This window comes from Talpa occidentalis, unplaced genomic scaffold (genome assembly GCF_014898055.3).
Source record: "Talpa occidentalis isolate TD23 unplaced genomic scaffold, MPIMG_talOcc4v2.1 talOcc4.2, whole genome shotgun sequence".
Classification (NCBI taxonomy): Eukaryota; Metazoa; Chordata; class Mammalia; order Eulipotyphla; family Talpidae; genus Talpa; species Talpa occidentalis.
In genome coordinates, this window is record NW_023602073.1 from 54,997,114 (window position 1) to 55,007,799 (window position 10,686).

A 10,686-nucleotide genomic window follows, 5' to 3' on the forward strand; every position below is an offset into this window, starting at 1 on the left:
CAGAGCTGTGGGACGAGACCTCGCATGGAAGAGACGCCCGAGAGGACCAGCCAACGACACCGGAAAGGACCAGCCAACGCCACTGGAAAGGACCAGCCAACGACACCGGAAAGGACCAGCCAATGACCCCTGAGGCAGCAGGCCGTTGCTGACGCAGGGAGAGGCCAATGGACTTGAACTGATGGACTGATGGACTTGGACTGACAATCCCACCAGAAGGCGGAGGACCTTGCAGGTTGATATGTTTTTTTGGGGGGAGTCTGGGGGTGGCCAGTGGGCCTAGATGGCCAAGAGCAGCCTGTTGTGCCCAGCATCCAGGTGGAGGAGAAAAGCCAACTGAGAAGGCAAAAGCTGGTGCTGATGCTAAGTTGAGAAGCCCTGAGTGGCTGTTAAGCAGCCTTAGTATGCTGAAGAACTGTGAGTCTCGTAAAATCACCTGTGGGTGATGCCCTGCTCATTCTTGAGTGAGGGTGAGGAGCTGAGGAACCTGTCCTTGGGGGACGGGTGGGGAACGTGGCTTGGGGTAGAGCCCAAGCCAAATGTAGAGTTTTGATCCCCGACCCATGTGCTTGTGCAGTGGGTTGGCTTGAGTGCAGGGGTCTGCAAGTCGCATGGGTGGCTATGAAGGCCGAGTGTTGGAGCGACTGCAGACAGAAACCCTGAGGGTTGGTGATTACCCCCAACAGAATAAAATTGCCAATCCCAGAGCTAGTGGATCCTGGGGGTGGATGCTGTGTGTGGCTTGTAGCCGAGACTACAGCCAGAGAAGGCCAGGAAGTCTGACGGCTCCTAGCATGTTGCAATAGATGCCATGAGTGATTCCCCTCCCTCATATGAGCAGTGCCTTCAGCAGCAGATTTGGTGGCTCATCTGCTGGTACCAATAATTGTCTTTTGCACTAGGTTGGTGCCCTGCCTGGTCTTATTTGTGTTCTGTTGTATTTTGTTATATTGTATTTTGTTATATTTGATGTATTTGCTTTTGTGGGCCATGGCTGCATTGTTTGTTTGCTTAGAAAATTGTATATATATGTATAGACTGTATGGCAGAAAACCCTGAGGGGGTGGACTGTAGGGTAAAGAAAATATCAGGCTTTTCTGCTCTCCCGCCATCAGGATAGATGATGGATCCTTGTCCTGAATGCATGCCTGATGGCGGGCACCTGGAATAGGGTTTGGGCATAGGTAGATGGGATTCAGCTGAGCTAAGACTATGCTTTTTAAGGGCGGCGTCACGGGGACGCCAGCAGCAGCAGTAGAAGCCGAAGCCGAAAGAGAAGCCGAGAAGCAGCAGAACAAACTCCAGAGAGCTCAGATAGAGTGAAGATTTGCTGGGGGCTAGGAGGCCTGCCAGCCTCCCAGCCCCCCCCAGCACCCCTGCCTGCCATGTGCCTGGTGAACCCCAATAAAAACCTGCAAAACCACTGAGGACTCTGATTCCTCCTTTACCCGATCTGCATGGGATCAGAAAACCTGCACTGTGCCTGTTCCTGCCCCTACAAAAAGAAAAACAAAAACAAACGTTTTTAGTTCAAGAGTGATGAGGTTCAAGAGTAAGGAGGTTACAAATTTTTTAACTTTAGTCATTAACAGGTCTAGGGCTTTAGGGTTTTATACATACTTAATTTTATTGTAGTTATTAAAATGTGGCCCTCTAAATGTTAGTACATAAAATGTTAAGTTTAAACATAATAAGGTAATCCTCCAAGATGAAGACTTTGATTATTATTGCACCTATTTTTTTTTTACAGAGAAATGGAAATTTTACATTATAATTTTTTTAAACGTGAACAGACAAGCTGCAGGATCACAGACTCACCGGTACCAACCAAAATTTACAATGAACAGTTTTTGTGAACCGATGCTCAACATCAATGCTCGACGAGACCTGGCCAACCATAATCATGTAAACAAAAATTTTTTACAATTATTTTTTTTTTTTTTGTAGCAGCAGCTAGAGGAAGTTAGGAAAACAAAAAACTGAAAATGTACAAATAGTCTCATAGTGAGCAAGGTAGCAGTGCTGTAAACTGTCCTGGCTCAGGCTGGCCATTTGTACTAGTAAGGGGGACAATCAACCAGTAGGTCAATCCAAAGAATTGGAGTAAGGCAGAGCAAGTGGCCCCTTATTTACCAAAAAGGTGATCTTTTTGTCTGCCACTTTTAGGGTCACCCGAGGCTTATCCATATAAACAGTAAACAGGGGAGCCTGTCTCACCTCTGGGCTTCTTTAGAGAAGGTCTTCTTCTGCACCGGGTTCTTAATTAGAAGCAGCTGACCTTCAAGCCTGTCCTCCCATCCTGGCCTGTGGTTTGGGCTGGCCCCCTCCCTCTCTGGAGAGTGGGACAGTCCCTCTTTTCAGTGCCCTGTGCGATGGCACTGAAGGCATGGCCCTGGGGACAGCTTTTTGCAGCTGACCGGTATCCCGGTTGCTGGCAGTAGAAGCAAGCTGGCAGCCCCTTGAGAGGTTGAGGTCCCGAATGCCCTAGGGTGCATGGGGCCTTGGGTGAGTCTGAGGTGGCAGAGTACTGTGATGGCAACTGCCATTTATTGGGCCTTTTTTCTTTTTTTGCTTTTTCCCCTTTCTTTTTGTCTAGCCAGTCCCCTCCATATTACTGTAGGCCTTGAAGGCCATGTCTAAATGTGTTAAAAGTATTTTAGGCCCTTGATTTAGTCTCCAGAGCCTGCACCTGATGTCAGAACAAGGCTGGCTAAAAGATACATATTGTAATTATACATTTTTATAGGTTTTATGCAATTTCTACATAATAGAGATTAGAGACCACTTGGATATTAAGTGACACCAGAACAGTGAATAATATTTTCTTAATTTTGAACAATTAAATATTATAATATTTTTAATATAGTGTCTACATATAATACTGGAGAGAAAAATATAGGAAACACAAAAGTTATTATGCTGCCTCTTTTGTGAAGAAGCTAACTAGTTTTTCACCATTCCTGTCATTAACTATAAAACAGGTGTTTGGTATAAATTATTTTACTTTATTTTCTTTACCTGTCCTATGTCTAAAATGCTACTATTTCCCACATGCACACTTTTGCATATAACATCTCTTTGCCAGGGGCACATGGGATACATTTTTTTTTTTTTAGAGGCATGTTTTATTTGTTTGTTTGTTTGTTTTGTTTATACATGCACTGGGTACAGTCAGAAGCGCGGGAGGGTGAGAGAATTCACCAGAGCCAGAGCGGGGAGCAGAGCAGGCAGAAGGACCGAAGCACACTGCTGAGGGGAGCAGCGGGCGGCAAGAGAGGTCTGCGCGCCATGTGGGACCCTCCTCCGGTGGCCGGGAAGCAGCCGGGAAGAGAACCGGCGCCGCAGAGGCCGCGGGCAGCTTCGCAACCCAGCGCTCAACCGCTGCGCCACCTGGGAGGCCCCATTTTTTTTTTTAAACCAAGCAATGAATAGGCAATTGCCAAAATCCAGCAATGCATTACCAAAAAGGCAAGGGATTTTATAAAATACAAACTGAAACTTTTAAATTTATGTAAGAAGCTAAAATTTTTATACTAATTTTTAACCAGTCTACACTATTAAAAACAATTAAAACATTATACAGTTTATAGAGTCAAGGCCAAAATAATGAAATTAAGCAAAACACAAATTGAAAAAATTACATATAAACATTTAAATTAAATGATACTCAGAAAAAAAGAAAAATCTTTAAAGGCTGAAATGAAGATACAGAGATTCAGGACTACTGGGAAAAGAATTTAAAACACACACAGTAGTATAAGGCACTAACTTCACTTTACTTGTATCCAGAATTATTACATCCTAGGTTTTAATTTCTGCATTGTAAGACACCGTAATAGCTGTTACATTATCCTCTCTTTAGACTACACAACTTAGACACATTTTTAAAAATTTTTAGTTGAGATGATATTAAACTTTAGTTTCCTTACAATAAGGAACAAAATGTAAACCTGAAGTTCAGTAAATGGTTAACAAATTTTTATTACTAAACTTAGCAAAACCTTAGTTTAGTTTTAGTTTTTTCTTAGAACTGGAATTTTAAGTCAACTTCAGAGTTGCCACTGTAACAATTTTATATACCAAGTTTTTTTTTCCTTAGGCAAGCACTAGATAGATTGACAAAAGCAAGAAAAAATTAGACACCTAATACCATAAACATTTTTTAGTAACTTGTTCATATGGCTTTAGATGTTACCTTGAATTTTGCAAAGAAGTCTAGTCATTTACTGGGAGAATATATATATTGTTTTCTCCAGGGGGAAAAGACAAGTATATCAGTCTTCCTGGAACAAGATCTTATCAAGAAAAGTTTAGATAAAAGCCTAGAAGTAAGTTTGTTTGTTAGCATAGGCCAGGTTAATTATTATTTCATTTGTAGAGCATAAGTAAACACATTTAAACAAAGTAAAGTATTATAATACCCAACAATAAAACTTTTAGGCATGTATGCTTTAAACCATTAAATTTTGAATTAGTTTGTTTTTTTTTTACCACAATTTTAGATCACGATTTTAAAAATTAGGATTTTTTATAGGCGCCATTTATAATTAACCCTCCGGAGGCAAAAAGCAAGAAGAAAAGAGATCTCTTGATTTTCATACAAATTTTTGGCCACATGCACTAACTTTAAGAAACAGTTATTTTTACCAAGATTTGTAAATACACTGAGAAACTACAATTTAGTAAACTCCAGTTCTTTAGTAACAATTTTTAAGTTTGACACATTTATTTAACCAAGTTTTAATATTTTTTTTATTTTAAGCAGGTTTTTTAATAACATAGAAGTTAGAATCCTTACATATGACAAGTAATTAATTTTAACCCTTACTTAGAACCTAGGGTCCAAGACCACAACAAATTTAAAGTCAAGCAGTTTATACTAACTTTCTTAGATAAGAAAGACATTTTGAGTTTGCCCTTTTTTTTTAAAAAAGAATTATTATTTAGCTTTACATTGTTTTAGTTCTGTCTCACTGAGACCAAACACATTTTTATGACAAAAGACATTTTTTTTTTTTTTTTTAAGAACCATGTATGGAGAGGACAGGAGAAGAGGAAGAATAAGATCTTCCTTTACAGTTTGCCTGTTTTCAGACTCTTATCAGAAATTAATTAGTCTTAATAAGAAACTAAACCTTACAGAGCCAATAAGCAATTTAGAAGTTTTTACTTAATAAAAAAATTACCTTTTATGGCTCATTAGCAAGTCCAAAGTAACTCAGTAGTTTTTACCTTAAACAATTTAAACTTTAAAATCAGAAAAACACAGGGAAGTAGAACTTTTTCCCTAGAATGAACCAAAATAGTTTTTCAAGGTGGACAAAGGGAGAGTCCAATTCCCCCACAGCTGGAAGGCAGCAGAGACATACCAATGATCCCAACACTGGAGAAGAAAGTCCAAGCAGCTGCTTCCTGAGACCAGAGGCAGTCCCCCAACAGCCAGCTGTAGTGGGTCCTTTGCTTTTTTAGTCCCAGCATTTTACTTTTTGTGTTGACTGGGACCAAAGACAGTGGGGTAGACATTACCTGACCCATGATTACAAACACAAATGCAACAAGGACAACAGACACCAGGAGACACGGACAAAAGACTACAGACAACAGAAACAGGCCTGTGGGCTTACCAGGGAGGACAGTGATCATTTTCCAAATTTGCCTCCACATCCAGGCCTGTGCCTCGGGACAGGTTCTGGAAAAATCGTCAGAATTAGGCGTCAATGTACTGGTTCCGGAAAAACCATTGGAACCGGCTCTGGAAGAACCTTCGGAGCCTGAGGGCCTCATACGTCCCAGATTTCTGGAAAAACCGTCGGAACTGGGCCTTGTATGCCCCAGAAAAATCTGAATTTCTCTGGGCGTCGGCCACCACGGGTTTGAGATGTCTCTCCAAACCCCGTGCCCCTGGTCGTATGGCGCATCCACCCGACCCAGGAAGCCCAAATACCTGGAATCAGTTGTCCTCCTCTGGCCTAAGCCTTTCTCTGGCCACCTCGTGTAGTAATTGGGGATCCCAGACGAGCCCCCAAAATGTTAGGAGTTGGCGCCGCAACTCCATCCAGGGTTCCCAAAGACTACACAGAGCCAGAGATGCAAAAGCAGGAAGGCTTTATTGCTAGCTTAAGCTAGGGCCCAACTCTGCCTGGAGTACTGACACAGCAGTCTCATCAGGTTGAGAGAGGGACCCCCTCCCAGAGCAACCAGCTGTTTTGTACTTTGTTGACAGGATGCAGGGACTTTTCACACCTGGGGCAGGGTCACCCTGATTGGATAGCTCTCATGGTGCCAGCTAGGTTTCGTTTACCCTTGTCTTGTGGTTTTTACCCCAGTCTTGTGGGTTTTTGCCCTGAAACGAAACTAGGGCATAGCTGTGCCCTTCAAAATATCTGTTTTCCTTAAAATGACTGCTGTCTTGCTATGCCTAATTCTTTAATATCTTACAATATGACAGTTCCCTACCAAAAAAAAGTATTTTTCTAAAAACGTCAATAGTTCTAAGAGAAGCTTTTTAAATATTTAAAAATTTCTATTTTTTTATATTTTAAAATTTAAAAATTTCTTTATCTTCATTTACACCATTTCCAGTGCTCTTCATTTACTAGTCTAGACCTAATTCCCTGTGTCATATACTAGTTCTACCACATGAGGAATTTCCTTTCACAAAGGTACTTCCTTATACAAAGGATAGCAAAAAAAAAAATTCAATGTATTCCAATAATCTACATCTCAAAAGCAGAATTAAAGCAAGAGCCTCTCAATATCACAGGCAGAGAGACGAGGCCAAATAGGTTATGATTATACCTCTACCTCCTGTCCTCTATTCAGTGCACACTGTCTGAGCCTCTCAGTCTCTACCATCTCTCAGGTATGATTTGTCCCTACTAATCTGTATTTTTTTTTAATTTTTTTTAAAGATTTATTTGTTTATTTATTTATACCAGCACTGGGTACAGTCAAAAGTGCGGGAGGGTGAGAGAATCCACCAGAGCCAGAGCGGGGAGCAGAGCAGGCAGAAGGACCGAGGTACACTGCTGAGGGGAGCAGCGGGCGGCAGGAGAGGTCTGCGTGCCATGTGGGACCCTCCTCCGGTGGCCGGGGAGCAGCCGGGGATCGAACTGGCGCTGCAGAGGCTGCAGGCAGCTTCGCAAACCAGCGCTCAACTGCTGCGCCACCGGGGAGGCCCCTAATCTGTATTATTAATGGGATACTTCAGTAGGAATAATCTGTAATAAACATATTACTGTAAATACAATTTTATATTTTGTTTGAAGTATTTTTCAAAATCTCCATGCTTTTCCACACATGTGAATTACTTTTCCCTAATATTATCAGTTATTAAACATTGATATATTATTTGCATTTTTAAAGTTCTGTTAAATCATAATTAAAATTTTTCTAGGTCAAATGTTTTAAATGTTTATTTACATTTGGAAATATATATTTATATGGCCCAAGAACCTAGATCTAGACAATAATACATATTATTTATGTATAATTATATTTATAATATATATCACGAGTAAATAATATAAATTATATACTCCTTTTTTTTAAAGATTTATTTATTTATTTATACAAGCACTGGTATAGTCAGAAGCGTGGGAGGGTGAGAGAATTCACCAGAGCCAGAGCGGGGAGCAGAACAGACAGACTGACAAGTACACTGCTGAGGGGAGCAGTGAACGGGGCAAGAGAGATCTGCACGCCACGTGGGACCCTCCCAGGCCAGCCCAGATCAAAGTGGCGCTGCAGAGTCAGCCGGCAGCTTCCCAGCCTAGCGCTCAACGGCTGCGCCACGGAGGAGGCCCTATTACATACTTTAAAGTAAAAATAAACAATAACAATTTAAGGTTTGCATTTAAGATTCTTTTTCATTTGCTTGATAGACTAATGCTAAGATTTCTGTACTATGAATGTTCACAGTAAGTCCATTAGGATTGGAAAGATTCGGGGTAGAAAACCAATTGCCACTGAACATAAACAGCATCTCCAGGAAGTTAGTTCTACAACCTGATTCAGATAATTAAGAGTTTTATTTTAACTCAGCTAGCATTTATTGATTATATAATATAACCCCAGGATGAAGACTTCATCAAATGATTTCTTCAGTTTAGTTTAAGAGTGCTCTTGAACTATGGTGAAAGTAGATCTGGATATGGAGGTAATTTCACATGTTTTTCAGTGAACAGTTATTAGGGACCAGTCAGTGTTGTAAAGTATGTTTAACTGCTGAAAGATGGCACAGGTTTTGAGCTTTGAAACTTAAAACTTCAACAATGTATAATAATTAGGGTTGTAACAAAGCAGTCAAGTGTCAGATGACACTACTCCTGAGACTTTTCAACTGATTAAATCAGGCTAACACAGATTATCCAGAAGTCACCTGTCCTGCTTAAAGTCAGCCAAATATAGAACTTAATCACATCTATAAAAGCCTTTAGAATAACACCTAGATTGATGTTAAGGACTATAGCCTAATCAATACTATGAGTATTACAGGATTTTGAGTTTGTATTACATGATTATAAGAGGACCAAAGACAGACTTTCTCTGACTTGAATTATATCAGGATATTGGTAGTGGAGTGGGCTATAATTGGGCAACTTAAATCTCACTTAAAAGGAATAGGACTATTGGGCCTCCCGGTGGCGCAGCGGTTGAGCGCTGGGTTGCGAAGCTGCGCGCGGCCTCTGCGGCGCCGGTTCGATCCCCGGCTGCTCCCTGGCTACCGGAGGAGGGTCCCACATGGCGCGCAGACCTCTCCTGCTGCCCGCTGCTCCCCTCAGCAGTGTACTTCGGTCCTTCTGCCTGCCCTGCTCCCGCTCTGGCTCTGGTGAATTCTCTCACCCTCCCGCGCTTCTGACTGTACCCAGTGCATGTATAAACAAAACAAACAAACAAACCAGCAAACAAATAAATAAAGCATGCCTCTATTAAAAAAAAAAAAAATAAGTAAAAAAATAAATAAATAAATAAATAAAAGGAATAGGACTATACTGAGCCTAAGTTTGTTCAGCAAAAAAGCAGCTGTCATCCACATTATCTAGGAAAGAAGAATACTTGGTCACTTTGTGGTTTGGTCAATGTTCATATTTTGTCTGTGTTCAGACTTAATTATAGAGTCACCTTATTTTCCATTTTGACCCATCATGGTCACAGAGTGGCTATCTGATACTGCTGTTCTATTAAATTGTTTCTGTTCACTAGGGAAAAAAAAATCTCACTGTGAGTACCAAGCCAGCTCCTGGTAACACCAAGGCCTAATTAATATTACTAGGTATTTCCCCAATGAAAGGGATTTTTATATCTCACCTTTCTTTAGAGTTTTACTCACCATGAGAAAGACAGTGCTGAGAAACTGTGGGCAATCTAACAGGAAAAGTAATTTAATCTAAATGGAACCCCACTGTCAGGGTATTTTTTTTTAAGATTTATTTATTCATGCATACAAGAGCTGGGGTGTAGGCCAGAAGTGCGTCAGGTGGGGGCTGTGAAAAGAAGTCACCAGAGACAGAGTGGGGAGCAGAAAGGAGGATCTACTGAAATACACTGCTGAGGGGAGCAGAGGGTGAGAGAGGAAAGGTCTGCTGCACCATGTGGTTTAGCTCCCTGGCAAGGAGCTGCAGTGGCTGCCGATAGCTTCATAATGCTAAGACTTAACCTCTTGCGTTACCAGGGAGCTTCTGTCAGAGTATCATTTAATAAAATAAAAACTTCGTCTCTGCACTTTGTTCAGCTGAACAATGCTGGGAGACACAAATAAGAAAAGGGACAGAGGTGCCCTGGGAAACTGGCCATGGGTCCATATGACAGAAGGGGCTCTCAAGAATTCAGGCAAAAAGACCCCAGCAGGACACCACCTGTGCTGAAGGCCCACCTAAACCTGATGTCCCAGCAGATAACAACCAGCAGAGACCAACTCCCCAGTCATGAAAAGCCCATCAAAACAGGTGATAAAAGGGAGCCCCAAATCCTTCTTGGCATAGGAACCTCTCCCATCTCGCCTGCTTCATCTCTTTGCAGTGTATTTCAATAAATCTGCCTTTTTTGTTCTGCACTCTCACTGTTGAATTCTTTCACCCCAATGCCTCTGGCCTCATGTGGGATCCCCAGCCCCGTTTGTTCTTGGGAATATTGTCTTGGTGGCCAGAGTTCCTGCTTATCAGCTAGGTATAGGGTCGTGCAGGGGGCCTCTCACCAAGGGCAAAAGTCCTGGTATGAGGAACAAACTGGGAAACCAGTATCTGCTGAAAACAGCAGGCAGATATTTTGACCAGCAGAAACAATGGAGCCCCCCAAGCAATAGCCCCTGATCACTCCATCCTAGCTGACATCCCTAATAAAATCTTCCCCTACATATGTACACTCCCTACATACTTACCCCACCTTTGTACCTGATTCCAATAAATACAAGACTGCCTGTGGATGGGGGCAGCACATTACTTCTGGTATAGCCTGACTAGGCCTCTCATTGCTTATGGACTTTGAGTGATCTCTCCCTCATCCCGTGTCACTTCCAAAGCTGCCACCCCGCTAGGCAATTGCGTCACCCAATTTTTCTCCCCACCACACTGCCCCTATCTTGCAACTTCTATAACATACAGAAAATTGATTTTTTTGAAAAGTATTTCTCCCTCCAATAACTACCTTTATAGCTCAACCCCCAGTCCCTCAGATATATCGGGAATT